Raw genomic sequence first — 15,719 nt, 5'->3', positions numbered from 1 at the left:
TGGCAAGTAGTCAATCAAATGAAAGAATAATGAGATTATCAAAACATCGCCAAGAAAATAAGAATATATTTTTCATTTCACTCCAAGAAAAAGGGACATGGCTCAAATATCTCACATGGGTTTTTATGAATCAAAACTCATCTTAACATGCTCATGTTCTGTACCAAAGTCACGAAATCCATATCCACTACAAGGCACACATTTTTCATATATCTCAATTAACCAAAGAATACCATGTTAAAGTCATCTCAATTTTGTGATTCTCTTTTAGCCATAATTTCAGAGATATAGAATCATCCTAGACAGTTGAAAGGGCATCCTAAGACTCAAAACAAAAACAAAAGCAACGAAAATTTTTAAATTTTTGACATTTTTCGATTTTTTTGTATTTTTCAATATATATGACTCAAGACAAAAGTATAAATCCCTTCCCCCACACTTAAATATTGCATTGTCCTCAATGTAATCAATCATAAGCATGCAATGAACAAATAAGCATAAAGGATAGAGATTTACGAAAATGTCTACTAAGTTCAAAAAGAAAACATGAAAAGAAAGAGAAATAGGGAAGGAGAAATCAAATCTGCGTGTGTAGACTCCTTCACAGCTACTTCTGAATTGGGTTGCCTCCCAAGCAGCGCTTGAATTTAACGTCTTTCAGCCAGACGGACCTCCACTAAATAAAGTTAGTGACTATACAATAAAAGAAATACAAGTTAATGATTTATACAAAAAACGTCACTATTCACTATTAACTTTTTTTTTTTTTTTTTTTTTTTTTTAAATTTTTTTTTTTTTTTTTTTTTTTTTTTTTTTTGTTAGACAAGTATAATGTACATAATTTTACACAGAGACACAAGTACAAAACATCACTATTCACGATGTACTATTCACGAATTGTACAAGTATAAAGAGAAGTATAATATACAAAATTTCCAAAAAATAAAAAAGAAAAACGTCACATATATGTCCAAATTTTTAGTTAGGGTGTGACATAGTTAATAAAAGCTTGAATTCCATTATAAGCCCTTAACCAAAGTTTAGACGTGCGGCCTAAGGGCTCGATCCTTAAAACTAGTCGCCCTCCTCAATCTTTTGGTAACTCTTTTCACACAGAGCCAGGTAGCAGAGGAACGATTTTGGCGGAGCTCAGCTCACTTGTTTAGCAGGGGACGAGACCCTTTGCTAGCACTTCTCGTATCCAATCAACCTAGACACCCTATGCTACTAAGGTGCGCCACATGAAAGAGAAGGGTGCAAGACTAATGTTAAAGACAAAGTCCTTCACCTATTCCATTATGGTCAAAAACTTATAATAAAATTCATACTCTCAAAAATCTGATTTTTACTATTCACGAAAATTTTATACAATTATTTCTTTTTCTTTTCTTTTATTTACAATTATTTCAACACTTAGGTACGGGAACAGGGAGTCTCGATGTGCAATGGGACTGAAACAGCTATCCTTTTCAAGACTATGTTTAATCCAATATACCTTAGTGTATCACAACATTTTCTTTTGTTATCCATATCATTGATTTCGAATTGAATTCCAAGTTGTAAATCAAGTGGACGTGCGGCCCAAGTATAGTTGTCTAGACACAAAGTTCCTTCTACATCCTTTGGGCAACCTTACTGAAATGGCCAGGTAGGGGAGGGCGAACACAAGAGGCAGAATCCATTTTGGCATGAGCTACTCCCACAATGTGGTTTAGGCCCATTTGTAAGCACTTCTGGATCCAAACCCGTTATGAACGTTGTCCCCTTCCTAGACACCATCCCACATAGGCTATACTTACTTAGATGAAAAAGGTCCTAGGTGTGAAGACAGTTCAATGAATATTAATAAAAACCGCCCTCAACCTTAAGGGACCTGAACTAGGTACCAATAAGGGGTTTAGGTCAATATTAATAAACACGACTTCACCTATTCCTCTTTAATTTACAACTCACAATAAAACTCGTATTCAATAATATAAATAGCAACCTAAGTATTTACTTTACTAAATATCGATCACAATATGAACATATATATAATATTTACGAAAACAACAATATTCACAATGCAACAAGTGATTTTTCAATCCCCGGCAACGGCGCCAAAAATTGATACGCTCAAAGCAAGCATATAATTTAACCCTAGAAATATCATTAGTAGTATAAGCAAGTAGGGATCGTTCTATTCCGGGGATTGAGGGTACACCTGTCAATGTAAGACAATTTAAACAATTAAAATAAAACAAAGTATAGTATTCACACATATACATATTATTTACGAATTCAAAAGGGGTTTTAGGGTTTGGTTTTCGAAAATTAAAAACAAGAATTAAAACTAAGTATGAACAAAAACACAAATACAAGAATGATATGTAAGAAACAAAGATTAAAACCAAGTTCATGATTGAATTCGAATTAACTTCATATTGTTCTTCCAAGTCATGTGAAAGGAATTGATCATGTGAAACATTCGAAAGCAAACGATTTCCCATATTTTACTTTTCAACGCTAATTAATCTAAATGAAAGCACATAGATTAATCCTATCAAACATGTAATCAAACCCTAGAAAGCTAGTCAATCATACATGTTCAACGCAAGAAGTTCAAGGAAAGGCTATCAACTCAAGTGTACAACTTAGTATGAATAAGTTCACCTAATTGCAATCCTCTTCAATTGAATTCGATTTTTGTCCAAAACCTTTACTACTTTGATTCAAGTTTACACAAAACGAAAAGTCGATTTCATGTTCTTAAACCTAGCACCAATTATATCAAAACCCTAAGTGTTTGCAACCACATAAGATTAAAATACAAAAGTTATCTATAAAGCAAATTCAATCGAACAATCACACATAAGCAACTATGGAATCACAACATAGAAATCGAAAATCCTTTATTCAATCATAAAATTTCAGATTATAAACCTTGTTCAAACATAAACGTTAACTAGAACAACATCCAACGAAATCAAACAAGGAGAATCAAAAGTGATTACAAGAAAGAAGGTTGAATTACACCGTGAATGGAGAGATGGATGAATAACTCGAATGATGAACTAATGAAACTCGAAAGCAAGCTTCAAAGTACACGGCTTCAAGGTGGAATGGATGATGATGCTCACGGCCTAAGCTTGCTTCTTCCTTCCTTGCTTGAAAACGCCAAAAGTTGCACTAGAGAATGGAGAGAGCTTCCGCGCGTAGAGAGAATTTTCTGAATTGTAAAAGTGGTGGTTGGAACGTCTAGGGTGAGTGTATATATAGGGAACGGCATGTCTTGGCTTCCAAGCCGTGAGTTTTCTGATTTATTTACCAAGGAATTAAATTAATAATTCCACATGCCTTCCACCAATGAGAAATTGCCAAGTAAGCCCTAGTGTGTCATCCAACCAATCATAAAACTCCAAGGAGATACCCTAATATATTCTTGCCGAAATTCCTTGAATATTTTCTGATTTTCTTCTTGATATTTCGGCCAAAACATGCTTAGGGTTTCTAGGAATGAACCTAGACGCAATTTGGTCTCTTTCTTGATTTCTTTCCTTAAACTCCACCCTAGAAAATCTCTTGCGTAATCTTTGATTCTTCCCTTGATTTTTCACGCCACTTTTGCCTCCTCCTTTTGATTTTCACGGCAATGCAACCCTAGGGTTTCCTCCATGCGTCACAAACCCTAATTCCATGGGCTTTTGATGGGCCTTGATCCATTTTGCCGAAAATCCATAGAGTTCTTGGGCCTCGTTGCTTCAACTTCAAGTCTTCTCATCTTCCAACGCAAAACTCATCATTTTTCCATTTCTTTTTCATGGTTGCGTTGGAAACTTGCTCGGAAAGCCTTCCTCCATTTCGCAGGGTTTCCTAGTTGGATTAGGAAAGCTTGTTTCTTCATTTCTGCTCAAATGTGTGGCCCAATTCTTCTCATATTCGTTCGTCTTGATGTTCGCAAGCTCCTCTTTCCATTCGTGCATTCATTTCCACTTTTTAGCTCGGAGGTCCTGAAAATAGAAACTAATATGAAAAATGGAAACTTACCTAATTTGAAAAATAGAAACTTTCTAAAATTGAGAAATGGAAAGTTTCTAAAAATGAAAAATAGAAACTTACTAAAAATGAGAAATGAGAAATGAGAAATGAGAAATGAGAAATGAAAAATGAGAAATGAGAAATGAAAAATGAAAAATGAGAAATGAAGACAAAAATGGAAACTTTCTACAATAAGGAACTTTCCCAATCAAAGAATGGAAACTTTCCCAAACAGGGATTTTTCAAGGAAATGGCGCAGAAAAATGTAGGGAAATGCAGTTAAAACGTCGCATTAAAATGCTCCTATCATGGCGCAACGTACGGGACCCGACAAATCCCCTTTGTCGTTTTTGTTCAAGCGCTCTAGAGAAGTGAGACGAAGCCTTTATATAAATTGATTCTGCATACACTAACGGGTGCGATCATACCAGCAATAATGCACCGGATCCCATCAGAACTCCGAAGTTAAGCTTGCTTGGGCGAGAGCAGTACTAGGATGGGTGACCTCCTGGGAAGTCCTCGTGTTGCACCCCTCTTTTTGCCTTTGATTTCTCATTTCACAATATTTTTTTTTCCGCTCCTTTTGATTTCGGCTACTTTGCTCGTGCACCAATTCGGTCAAGCTCTTCTAAGGCTCATGCGACTTGCGCGGCGATCGTACACAGCAGGCATATATATATATTAAGACGTCAAAAAGATTGGCCTTGGGCCTTGGGGCTCTTGGGCTCTGTTCGACCGAAGAATTATATTCTGACAACTCACTATTTTTTATTTTTATGAATAGCTAACAGAACGGGGACGGGGCGGGGCTACCCTAGCCGGGCATGGAGGTGATGGAGATGGCGCAACGTACGGGACCCGACAAATCCCTTTGTCGTTTTGTTCAAGCGCTCTAGAGAAGTGAGACGAAGCCTTTATATAAATTGATTCTGCATACACTAACGGGTGCGATCATACCAGCAATAATGCACCGGATCCCATCAGAACTCCGAAGTTAAGCTTGCTTGGGCGAGAGCAGTACTAGGATGGGTGACCTCCTGGGAAGTCCTCGTGTTGCACCCCTCTTTTTGCCTTTGATTTCTCATTTCACAATATTTTTTTTTCCGCTCCTTTTGATTTCGGCTACTTTGCTCGTGCACCAATTCGGTCAAGCTCTTCTAAGGCTCATGCGACTTGCGCGGCGATCGTACACAGCAGGCATATATATATATATATATATATATATATATATATTAAGACGTCAAAAAGATTGGCCTTGGGCCTTGGGGCTCTTGGGCTCTGTTCGACCGAAGAATTATATTCTGACAACTCACTATTTTTTATTTTTATGAATAGCTAACAGAACGGGGACGGGGGCGGGGCTACCCTAGCCGGGCATGGAGGTGATGGAGATGGCGCAACGTACGGGACCCGACAAATCCCCTTTGTCGTTTTTGTTCAAGCGCTCTAGAGAAGTGAGACGAAGCCTTTATATAAATTGATTCTGCATACACTAACGGGTGCGATCATACCAGCAATAATGCACCGGATCCCATCAGAACTCCGAAGTTAAGCTTGCTTGGGCGAGAGCAGTACTAGGATGGGTGACCTCCTGGGAAGTCCTCGTGTTGCTCCCTCTTTTTGCCTTTGATTTCTCATTTCACAATATTTTTTTTTCCGCTCCTTTTGATTTCGGCTACTTTGCTCGTGCACCAATTCGGTCAAGCTCTTCTAAGGCTCATGCGACTTGCGCGGCGATCGTACACAGCAGGCATATATATATATTAAGACGTCAAAAAGATTGGCCTTGGGCCTTGGGGCTCTTGGGCTCTGTTCGACCGAAGAATTATATTCTGACAACTCACTATTTTTTATTTTTATGAATAGCTAACAGAACGGGGACGGGGGCGGGGCTACCCTAGCCGGGCATGGAGGTGATGGAGATGGCGCAACGTACGGGACCCGACAAATCCCCTTTGTCGTTTTTGTTCAAGCGCTCTAGAGAAGTGAGACGAAGCCTTTATATAAATTGATTCTGCATACACTAACGGGTGCGATCATACCAGCAATAATGCACCGGATCCCATCAGAACTCCGAAGTTAAGCTTGCTTGGGCGAGAGCAGTACTAGGATGGGTGACCTCCTGGGAAGTCCTCGTGTTGCACCCCTCTTTTTGCCTTTGATTTCTCATTTCACAATATTTTTTTTTCCGCTCCTTTTGATTTCGGCTACTTTGCTCGTGCACCAATTCGGTCAAGCTCTTCTAAGGCTCATGCGACTTGCGCGGCGATCGTACACAGCAGGCATATATATATTAAGACGTCAAAAAGATTGGCCTTGGGCCTTGGGGCTCTTGGGCTCTGTTCGACCGAAGAATTATATTCTGACAACTCACTATTTTTTATTTTTATGAATAGCTAACAGAACGGGGACGGGGGCGGGGCTACCCTAGCCGGGCATGGAGGTGATGGAGATGGCGCAACGTACGGGACCCGACAAATCCCCTTTGTCGTTTTTGTTCAAGCGCTCTAGAGAAGTGAGACGAAGCCTTTATATAAATTGATTCTGCATACACTAACGGGTGCGATCATACCAGCAATAATGCACCGGATCCCATCAGAACTCCGAAGTTAAGCTTGCTTGGGCGAGAGCAGTACTAGGATGGGTGACCTCCTGGGAAGTCCTCGTGTTGCACCCCTCTTTTTGCCTTTGATTTCTCATTTCACAATATTTTTTTTTCCGCTCCTTTTGATTTCGGCTACTTTGCTCGTGCACCAATTCGGTCAAGCTCTTCTAAGGCTCATGCGACTTGCGCGGCGATCGTACACAGCAGGCATATATATATATTAAGACGTCAAAAAGATTGGCCTTGGGCCTTGGGGCTCTTGGGCTCTGTTCGACCGAAGAATTATATTCTGACAACTCACTATTTTTTATTTTTATGAATAGCTAACAGAACGGGGACGGGGGCGGGGCTACCCTAGCCGGGCATGGAGGTGATGGAGATGGCGCAACGTACGGGACCCGAAAAATCCCCTTTGTCGTTTTTGTTCAAGCGCTCTAGAGAAGTGAGACGAAGCCTTTATATAAATTGATTCTGCATACACTAACGGGTGCGATCATACCAGCAATAATGCACCGGATCCCATCAGAACTCCGAAGTTAAGCTTGCTTGGGCGAGAGCAGTACTAGGATGGGTGACCTCCTGGGAAGTCCTCGTGTTGCACCCCTCTTTTTGCCTTTGATTTCTCATTTCACAATATTTTTTTTTCCGCTCCTTTTGATTTCGGCTACTTTGCTCGTGCACCAATTCGGTCAAGCTCTTCTAAGGCTCATGCGACTTGCGCGGCGATCGTACACAGCAGGCATATATATATATTAAGACGTCAAAAAGATTGGCCTTGGGCCTTGGGGCTCTTGGGCTCTGTTCGACCGAAGAATTATATTCTGACAACTCACTATTTTTTATTTTTATGAATAGCTAACAGAACGGGGACGGGGGCGGGGCTACCCTAGCCGGGCAGGAGGTGATGGAGATGGCGCAACGTACGGGACCCGACAAATCCCCTTTGTCGTTTTTGTTCAAGCGCTCTAGAGAAGTGAGACGAAGCCTTTATATAAATTGATTCTGCATACACTAATGGGTGCGATCATACCAGCAATAATGCACCGGATCCCATCAGAACTCCGAAGTTAAGCTTGCTTGGGCGAGAGCAGTACTAGATGGGTGACCTCCTGGGAAGTCCTCGTGTTGCACCCCTCTTTTTGCCTTTGATTTCTCATTTCACAATATTTTTTTTTCCGCTCCTTTTGATTTCGGCTACTTTGCTCGTGCACCAATTCGGTCAAGCTCTTCTAAGGCTCATGCGACTTGCGCGGCGATCGTACACAGCAGGCATATATATAATATATATATATATATATATATTAAGACGTCAAAAAGATTGGCCTTGGGCCTTGGGGCTCTTGGGCTCTGTTCGACCGAAGAATTATATTCTGACAACTCACTATTTTTTATTTTTATGAATAGCTAACAGAACGGGGACGGGGGCGGGGCTACCCTAGCCGGGCATGGAGGTGATGGAGATGGCGCAACGTACGGGACCCGACAAATCCCCTTTGTCGTTTTTGTTCAAGCGCTCTAGAGAAGTGAGACGAAGCCTTTATATAAATTGATTCTGCATACACTAACGGGTGCGATCATACCAGCAATAATGCACCGGATCCCATCAGAACTCCGAAGTTAAGCTTGCTTGGGCGAGAGCAGTACTAGGATGGGTGACCTCCTGGGAAGTCCTCGTGTTGCACCCCTCCTTTTGCCTTTGATTTCTCATTTCACAATATTTTTTTTTCCGCTCCTTTTGATTTCGGCTACTTTGCTCGTGCACCAATTCGGTCAAGCTCTTCTAAGGCTCATGCGACTTGCGCGGCGATCGTACACAGCAGGCATATATATATTAAGACGTCAAAAAGATTGGCCTTGGGCCTTGGGGCTCTTGGGCTCTGTTCGACCGAAGAATTATATTCTGACAACTCACTATTTTTATTTTTATGAATAGCTAACAGAACGGGGACGGGGGCGGGGCTACCCTAGCCGGGCATGGAGGTGATGGAGATGGCGCAACGTACGGGACCCGACAAATCCCCTTTGTCGTTTTTGTTCAAGCGCTCTAGAGAAGTGAGACGAAGCCTTTATATAAATTGATTCTGCATACACTAACGGGTGCGATCATACCAGCAATAATGCACCGGATCCCATCAGAACTCCGAAGTTAAGCTTGCTTGGGCGAGAGCAGTACTAGGTGGGTGACCTCCTGGGAAGTCCTCGTGTTGCACCCCTCTTTTTGCCTTTGATTTCTCATTTCACAATATTTTTTTTTCCGCTCCTTTTGATTTCGGCTACTTTGCTCGTGCACCAATTCGGTCAAGCTCTTCTAAGGCTCATGCGACTTGCGCGGCGATCGTACACAGCAGGCATATATATATATTAAGACGTCAAAAAGATTGGCCTTGGGCCTTGGGGCTCTTGGGCTCTGTTCGACCGAAGAATTATATTCTGACAACTCACTATTTTTTATTTTTATGAATAGCTAACAGAACGGGGACGGGGGCGGGGCTACCCTAGCCGGGCATGGAGGTGATGGAGATGGCGCAACGTACGGGACCCGACAAATCCCCTTTGTCGTTTTTGTTCAAGCGCTCTAGAGAAGTGAGACGAAGCCTTTATATAAATTGATTCTGCATACACTAACGGGTGCGATCATACCAGCAATAATGCACCGGATCCCATCAGAACTCCGAAGTTAAGCTTGCTTGGGCGAGAGCAGTACTAGGATGGGTGACCTCCTGGGAAGTCCTCGTGTTGCACCCCTCTTTTTGCCTTTGATTTCTCATTTCACAATATTTTTTTTCCGCTCCTTTTGATTTCGGCTACTTTGCTCGTGCACCAATTCGGTCAAGCTCTTCTAAGGCTCATGCGACTTGCGCGGCGATCGTACACAGCAGGCATATATATATATTAAGACGTCAAAAAGATTGGCCTTGGGCCTTGGGGCTCTTGGGCTCTGTTCGACTGAAGAATTATATTCTGACAACTCACTATTTTTTATTTTTATGAATAGCTAACAGAACGGGGACGGGGGCGGGGCTACCCTAGCCGGGCATGGAGGTGATGGAGATGGCGCAACGTACGGGACCCGACAAATCCCCTTTGTCGTTTTTGTTCAAGCGCTCTAGAGAAGTGAGACGAAGCCTTTATATAAATTGATTCTGCATACACTAACGGTTGCGATCATACCAGCAATAATGCACCGGATCCCATCAGAACTCCGAAGTTAAGCTTGCTTGGGCGAGAGCAGTACTAGGATGGGTGACCTCCTGGGAAGTCCTCGTGTTGCACCCTTCTTTTTGCCTTTGATTTCTCATTTCACAATATTTTTTTTTCCGCTCCTTTTGATTTCGGCTACTTTGCTCGTGCACCAATTCGGTCAAGCTCTTCTAAGGCTCATGCGACTTGCGCGGCGATCGTACACAGCAGGCATATATATATATATATTAAGACGTCAAAAAGATTGGCCTTGGGCCTTGGGGCTCTTGGGCTCTGTTCGACCGAAGAATTATATTCTGACAACTCACTATTTTTTATTTTTATGAATAGCTAACAGAACGGGGACGGGGGCGGGGCTACCCTAGCCGGGCATGGAGGTGATGGAGATGGCGCAACGTACGGGACCCGACAAATCCCCTTTGTCGTTTTTGTTCAAGCGCTCTAGAGAAGTGAGACGAAGCCTTTATATAAATTGATTCTGCATACACTAACGGGTGCGATCATACCAGCAATAATGCACCGGATCCCATCAGAACTCCGAAGTTAAGCTTGCTTGGGCGAGAGCAGTACTAGGATGGGTGACCTCCTGGGAAGTCCTCGTGTTGCACCCCTCTTTTTGCCTTTGATTTCTCATTTCACAATATTTTTTTTTCCGCTCCTTTTGATTTCGGCTACTTTGCTCGTGCACCAATTCGGTCAAGCTCTTCTAAGGCTCATGCGACTTGCGCGGCGATCGTACACAGCAGGCATATATATATATTAAGACGTCAAAAAGATTGGCCTTGGGCCTTGGGGCTCTTGGGCTCTGTTCGACTGAAGAATTATATTCTGACAACTCACTATTTTTTATTTTTATGAATAGCTAACAGAACGGGGACGGGGGCGGGGCTACCCTAGCCGGGCATGGAGGTGATGGAGATGGCGCAACGTACGGGACCCGACAAATCCCCTTTGTCGTTTTTGTTCAAGCGCTCTAGAGAAGTGAGACGAAGCCTTTATATAAATTGATTCTGCATACACTAACGGTTGCGATCATACCAGCAATAATGCACCGGATCCCATCAGAACTCCGAAGTTAAGCTTGCTTGGGCGAGAGCAGTACTAGGATGGGTGACCTCCTGGGAAGTCCTCGTGTTGCACCCTTCTTTTTGCCTTTGATTTCTCATTTCACAATATTTTTTTTTCCGCTCCTTTTGATTTCGGCTACTTTGCTCGTGCACCAATTCGGTCAAGCTCTTCTAAGGCTCATGCGACTTGCGCGGCGATCGTACACAGCAGGCATATATATATATATATATTAAGACGTCAAAAAGATTGGCCTTGGGCCTTGGGGCTCTTGGGCTCTGTTCGACCGAAGAATTATATTCTGACAACTCACTATTTTTTATTTTTATGAATAGCTAACAGAACGGGGACGGGGGCGGGGCTACCCTAGCCGGGCATGGAGGTGATGGAGATGGCGCAACGTACGGGACCCGACAAATCCCCTTTGTCGTTTTTGTTCAAGCGCTCTAGAGAAGTGAGACGAAGCCTTTATATAAATTGATTCTGCATACACTAACGGGTGCGATCATACCAGCAATAATGCACCGGATCCCATCAGAACTCCGAAGTTAAGCTTGCTTGGGCGAGAGCAGTACTAGGATGGGTGACCTCCTGGGAAGTCCTCGTGTTGCACCCCTCTTTTTGCCTTTGATTTCTCATTTCACAATATTTTTTTTTCCGCTCCTTTTGATTTCGGCTACTTTGCTCGTGCACCAATTCGGTCAAGCTCTTCTAAGGCTCATGCGACTTGCGCGGCGATCGTACACAGCAGGCATATATATATATTAAGACGTCAAAAAGATTGGCCTTGGGCCTTGGGGCTCTTGGGCTCTGTTCGACTGAAGAATTATATTCTGACAACTCACTATTTTTTATTTTTATGAATAGCTAACAGAACGGGGACGGGGGCGGGGCTACCCTAGCCGGGCATGGAGGTGATGGAGATGGCGCAACGTACGGGACCCGACAAATCCCCTTTGTCGTTTTTGTTCAAGCGCTCTAGAGAAGTGAGACGAAGCCTTTATATAAATTGATTCTGCATACACTAACGGTTGCGATCATACCAGCAATAATGCACCGGATCCCATCAGAACTCCGAAGTTAAGCTTGCTTGGGCGAGAGCAGTACTAGGATGGGTGACCTCCTGGGAAGTCCTCGTGTTGCACCCTTCTTTTTGCCTTTGATTTCTCATTTCACAATATTTTTTTTTCCGCTCCTTTTGATTTCGGCTACTTTGCTCGTGCACCAATTCGGTCAAGCTCTTCTAAGGCTCATGCGACTTGCGCGGCGATCGTACACAGCAGGCATATATATATATATATTAAGACGTCAAAAAGATTGGCCTTGGGCCTTGGGGCTCTTGGGCTCTGTTCGACCGAAGAATTATATTCTGACAACTCACTATTTTTTATTTTTATGAATAGCTAACAGAACGGGGACGGGGGCGGGGCTACGCTAGCCGGGCATGGAGGTGATGGAGATGGCGCAACGTACGGGACCCGACAAATCCCCTTTGTCGTTTTTGTTCAAACGCTCTAGAGAAGTGAGACGAAGCCTTTATATAAATTGATTCTGCATACACTAACGGGTGCGATCATACCAGCAATAATGCACCGGATCCCATCAGAACTCTGAAGTTAAGCTTGCTTGGGCGAGAGCAGTACTAGGATGGGTGACCATCTGGGAAGTCCTCGTGTTGCACCCCTCTTTTTGCCTTTGATTTCTAATTTCACAATTTTTTTTTTTTCCGCTCCTTTTGATTTCGGCTACTTTGCTCGTGCACCAATTCGGTCAAGCTCTTCTAAGGCTCATGCGACTTGCGCGGCGATCGTACACAGCAGGCATATATATATTAAGACGTCAAAAAGATTGGCCTTGGGCCTTGGGGCTCTTGGGCTCTGTTCGACCGAAGAATTATATTCTGACAACTCACTATTTTTATTTTTATGAATAGCTAACAGAACGGGGACGGGGGCGGGGCTACCCTAGCCGGGCATGGAGGTGATGGAGATGGCGCAACGTACGGGACCCGACAAATCCCCTTTGTCGTTTTTGTTCAAACGCTCTAGAGAAGTGAGACGAAGCCTTTATATAAATTGATTCTGCATACACTAACGGGTGCGATCATACCAGCAATAATGCACCGGATCCCATCAGAACTCTGAAGTTAAGCTTGCTTGGGCGAGAGCAGTACTAGGATGGGTGACCATCTGGGAAGTCCTCGTGTTGCACCCCTCTTTTTGCCTTTGATTTCTCATTTCACAATATTTTTTTTTTCCGCTCCTTTTGATTTCGGCTACTTTGCTCGTGCACCAATTCGGTCAAGCTCTTCTAAGGCTCATGCGACTTGCGCGGCGATCGTACACAGCAGGCATATATATATTAAGACGTCAAAAAGATTGGCCTTGGGCCTTGGGGCTCTTGGGCTCTGTTCGACCGAAGAATTATATTCTGACAACTCACTATTTTTATTTTTATGAATAGCTAACAGAACGGGGACGGGGGCGGGGCTACCCTAGCCGGGCATGGAGGTGATGGAGATGGCGCAACGTACGGGACCCGACAAATCCCCTTTGTCGTTTTTGTTCAAACGCTCTAGAGAAGTGAGACGAAGCCTTTATATAAATTGATTCTGCATACACTAACGGGTGCGATCATACCAGCAATAATGCACCGGATCCCATCAGAACTCTGAAGTTAAGCTTGCTTGGGCGAGAGCTGTACTAGGATGGGTGACCTCCTGGGAAGTCCTCGTGTTGCACCCCTCTTTTTGCCTTTGATTTCTCATTTCACAATATTTTTTTTTTCCGCTCCTTTTGATTTCGGCTACTTTGCTCGTGCACCAATTCGGTCAAGCTCTTCTAAGGCTCATGCGACTTGCGCGGCGATCGTACACAGCAGGCATATATATATTAAGACGTCAAAAAGATTGGCCTTGGGCCTTGGGGCTCTTGGGCTCTGTTCGACCGAAGAATTATATTCTGACAACTCACTATTTTTTATTTTTATGAATAGCTAACAGAACGGGGACGGGGCGGGGCTACCCTAGCCGGGCATGGAGGTGATGGAGATGGCGCAACGTACGGGACCCGACAAATCCCCTTTGTCGTTTTTGTTCAAGCGCTCTAGAGAAGTGAGACGAAGCCTTTATATAAATTGATTCTGCATACACTAACGGGTGCGATCATACCAGCAATAATGCACCGGATCCCATCAGAACTCCGAAGTTAAGCTTGCTTGGGCGAGAGCAGTACTAGGATGGGTGACCTCCTGGGAAGTCCTCGTGTTGCACCCCTCTTTTTGCCTTTGATTTCTCATTTCACAATATTTTTTTTTCCGCTCCTTTTGATTTCGGCTACTTTGCTCGTGCACCAATTCGGTCAAGCTCTTCTAAGGCTCATGCGACTTGCGCGGCGATCGTACACAGCAGGCATATATATATATATATATATATATATATATATATATATTAAGACGTCAAAAAATTGGCCTTGGGCCTTGGGGCTCTTGGGCTCTGTTCGACCGAAGAATTATATTCTGACAACTCACTATTTTTTATTTTTATGAATAGCTAACAGAACGGGGACGGGGGCGGGGCTACCCTAGCCGGGCATGGAGGTGATGGAGATGGCGCAACGTACTGGACCCGACAAATCCCCTTTGTCGTTTTTGTTCAAGCGCTCTAGAGAAGTGAGACGAAGCCTTTATATAAATTGATTCTGCATACACTAACAGGTGCGATCATACCAGCAATAATGCACCGGATCCAATCAGAACTCCGAAGTTAAGCTTGCTTGGGCGAGAGCAGTACTAGGATGGGTGACCTCCTGGGAAGTCCTCTTGTTGTACCCCTCTTTTTGCCCTTGATTTTTTTATTTCACTATTTTTTATTTATTTATATTTTCGCTCCTTTTGATTACGGCTACTTTGCTCGTGTACCAATTCGGTCCAGCTCTTCTAAGGCTCATGCGACGTCCACGGCGATCGTACACAGCAGGTGTTTGACATGAAAATCAGTGCGGTACAAACTGTCTCTTTTGAATGCGCGAGCGTGCCAGCACCATGGGGTGCAGTCGTCGGGGCGTCCCTTGACCTGACTTCTTGATCAAGAGTTGTGGACGAGGAGAGCACCAACCTCGTCACAAGGCTCTTTTCTTGCCTTCCGAGAAAGGACTTCTTGCCTTACGGATAAGGGCTTTGGTTGTGATCTCTTCGCGTCACCGAATCGATACTCAACGTTATAGGTTGAGCAGAGCAATCACTGGGAAGTTTTGAGAAAGCACAAGGTTTGATAAAGCGTGGCTTTAGCTTCGCGGGGGTTGCGAGGGTGTTACCCTTGATTCGCTGGTAGTATTGGTGGCGGTAGAACTAACAGTCGACTCTTAGAGAGACTAGGTCTGGAAGCACGGTCGCCGGGCTTCAACGAGGTTGAAGGTTTGCTCCGGGGAGGCTTGATAATCCGAGGGATTGATTGATTTGAGAGTTGTCTTTGATTTGTCCTTGAAACCAGGTATTTATACCTAGGGTTCGACTATTCCTTACCATAGAAGGATTATTGATTGAAGTTTCCTATTCAATCTCCGCTAACTGACTCCAATAAGGGCTCGTTTTCCTTATGGATTTCGGATTGGGCGAAGCTGTAACCCAATTCCAAGTAAACTTATTTTTGGGCCTCAGATATTGTCCTGCTATGCTAAATCCACTAAAGGATCTTGCCAAAATTACTTTTGGCTCAAACATTGCCCCCCAGGCCTCGAAATCGGGCCCACGAGAATGTAACTGATTGAAGGGGACTAAAACGACACGTCTGATGACCAAAACGATATCATTAATGAGGATTGCGTCTATTTGC

At 43.5% G+C, this 15,719-nt stretch overlaps 20 non-coding genes across 20 annotated transcripts; all 20 read left to right on the top strand.

The window, feature by feature from the left end:
* The first annotated feature begins 4,431 nt into the window (after positions 1-4,431).
* On the top strand, positions 4,432-4,550 carry LOC112195515. The gene has a single exon (XR_002934578.1). It is a non-coding gene; the product is annotated as a 5S ribosomal RNA (ribosomal RNA).
* Positions 4,551-4,960: 410 nt separating this feature from the next.
* LOC112195503 lies at positions 4,961-5,079 on the top strand. The gene has a single exon (XR_002934567.1). It is a non-coding gene; the product is annotated as a 5S ribosomal RNA (ribosomal RNA).
* A 435-nt stretch (positions 5,080-5,514) lies between these two features.
* On the top strand, positions 5,515-5,633 carry LOC112195508. Its single transcript, XR_002934571.1, has one exon. It is a non-coding gene; the product is annotated as a 5S ribosomal RNA (ribosomal RNA).
* Positions 5,634-6,045: 412 nt separating this feature from the next.
* LOC112195492 lies at positions 6,046-6,164 on the top strand. The gene has a single exon (XR_002934556.1). It is a non-coding gene; the product is annotated as a 5S ribosomal RNA (ribosomal RNA).
* A 411-nt stretch (positions 6,165-6,575) lies between these two features.
* Positions 6,576-6,694, top strand: LOC112195480. Its single transcript, XR_002934545.1, has one exon. It is a non-coding gene; the product is annotated as a 5S ribosomal RNA (ribosomal RNA).
* Positions 6,695-7,107: 413 nt separating this feature from the next.
* On the top strand, positions 7,108-7,226 carry LOC112195468. Its single transcript, XR_002934534.1, has one exon. It is a non-coding gene; the product is annotated as a 5S ribosomal RNA (ribosomal RNA).
* Positions 7,227-7,638: 412 nt separating this feature from the next.
* On the top strand, positions 7,639-7,756 carry LOC112195516. Its single transcript, XR_002934579.1, has one exon. It is a non-coding gene; the product is annotated as a 5S ribosomal RNA (ribosomal RNA).
* A 432-nt stretch (positions 7,757-8,188) lies between these two features.
* LOC112195653 lies at positions 8,189-8,307 on the top strand. The gene has a single exon (XR_002934716.1). It is a non-coding gene; the product is annotated as a 5S ribosomal RNA (ribosomal RNA).
* A 410-nt stretch (positions 8,308-8,717) lies between these two features.
* LOC112195512 lies at positions 8,718-8,835 on the top strand. Its single transcript, XR_002934575.1, has one exon. It is a non-coding gene; the product is annotated as a 5S ribosomal RNA (ribosomal RNA).
* Positions 8,836-9,248: 413 nt separating this feature from the next.
* LOC112195642 lies at positions 9,249-9,367 on the top strand. The gene has a single exon (XR_002934702.1). It is a non-coding gene; the product is annotated as a 5S ribosomal RNA (ribosomal RNA).
* A 412-nt stretch (positions 9,368-9,779) lies between these two features.
* On the top strand, positions 9,780-9,898 carry LOC112195506. The gene has a single exon (XR_002934570.1). It is a non-coding gene; the product is annotated as a 5S ribosomal RNA (ribosomal RNA).
* A 417-nt stretch (positions 9,899-10,315) lies between these two features.
* On the top strand, positions 10,316-10,434 carry LOC112195631. Its single transcript, XR_002934689.1, has one exon. It is a non-coding gene; the product is annotated as a 5S ribosomal RNA (ribosomal RNA).
* Positions 10,435-10,847: 413 nt separating this feature from the next.
* LOC112195505 lies at positions 10,848-10,966 on the top strand. Its single transcript, XR_002934569.1, has one exon. It is a non-coding gene; the product is annotated as a 5S ribosomal RNA (ribosomal RNA).
* A 419-nt stretch (positions 10,967-11,385) lies between these two features.
* LOC112195577 lies at positions 11,386-11,504 on the top strand. Its single transcript, XR_002934632.1, has one exon. It is a non-coding gene; the product is annotated as a 5S ribosomal RNA (ribosomal RNA).
* Positions 11,505-11,917: 413 nt separating this feature from the next.
* LOC112195504 lies at positions 11,918-12,036 on the top strand. Its single transcript, XR_002934568.1, has one exon. It is a non-coding gene; the product is annotated as a 5S ribosomal RNA (ribosomal RNA).
* Positions 12,037-12,453: 417 nt separating this feature from the next.
* LOC112195510 lies at positions 12,454-12,572 on the top strand. Its single transcript, XR_002934573.1, has one exon. It is a non-coding gene; the product is annotated as a 5S ribosomal RNA (ribosomal RNA).
* A 411-nt stretch (positions 12,573-12,983) lies between these two features.
* Positions 12,984-13,102, top strand: LOC112195509. The gene has a single exon (XR_002934572.1). It is a non-coding gene; the product is annotated as a 5S ribosomal RNA (ribosomal RNA).
* A 411-nt stretch (positions 13,103-13,513) lies between these two features.
* Positions 13,514-13,632, top strand: LOC112195514. The gene has a single exon (XR_002934577.1). It is a non-coding gene; the product is annotated as a 5S ribosomal RNA (ribosomal RNA).
* A 411-nt stretch (positions 13,633-14,043) lies between these two features.
* On the top strand, positions 14,044-14,162 carry LOC112195462. Its single transcript, XR_002934528.1, has one exon. It is a non-coding gene; the product is annotated as a 5S ribosomal RNA (ribosomal RNA).
* A 438-nt stretch (positions 14,163-14,600) lies between these two features.
* On the top strand, positions 14,601-14,719 carry LOC112195528. Its single transcript, XR_002934590.1, has one exon. It is a non-coding gene; the product is annotated as a 5S ribosomal RNA (ribosomal RNA).
* Positions 14,720-15,719: the final 1,000 nt, after the last annotated feature.

The sequence above is a fragment of the Rosa chinensis genome, chromosome 3 (assembly GCF_002994745.2).
Source record: "Rosa chinensis cultivar Old Blush chromosome 3, RchiOBHm-V2, whole genome shotgun sequence".
Classification (NCBI taxonomy): domain Eukaryota; kingdom Viridiplantae; phylum Streptophyta; class Magnoliopsida; order Rosales; family Rosaceae; genus Rosa; species Rosa chinensis.
Note: the sequence above shows the minus strand (reverse complement) of the source record. Positions and strands in the feature narration are given on the sequence as shown.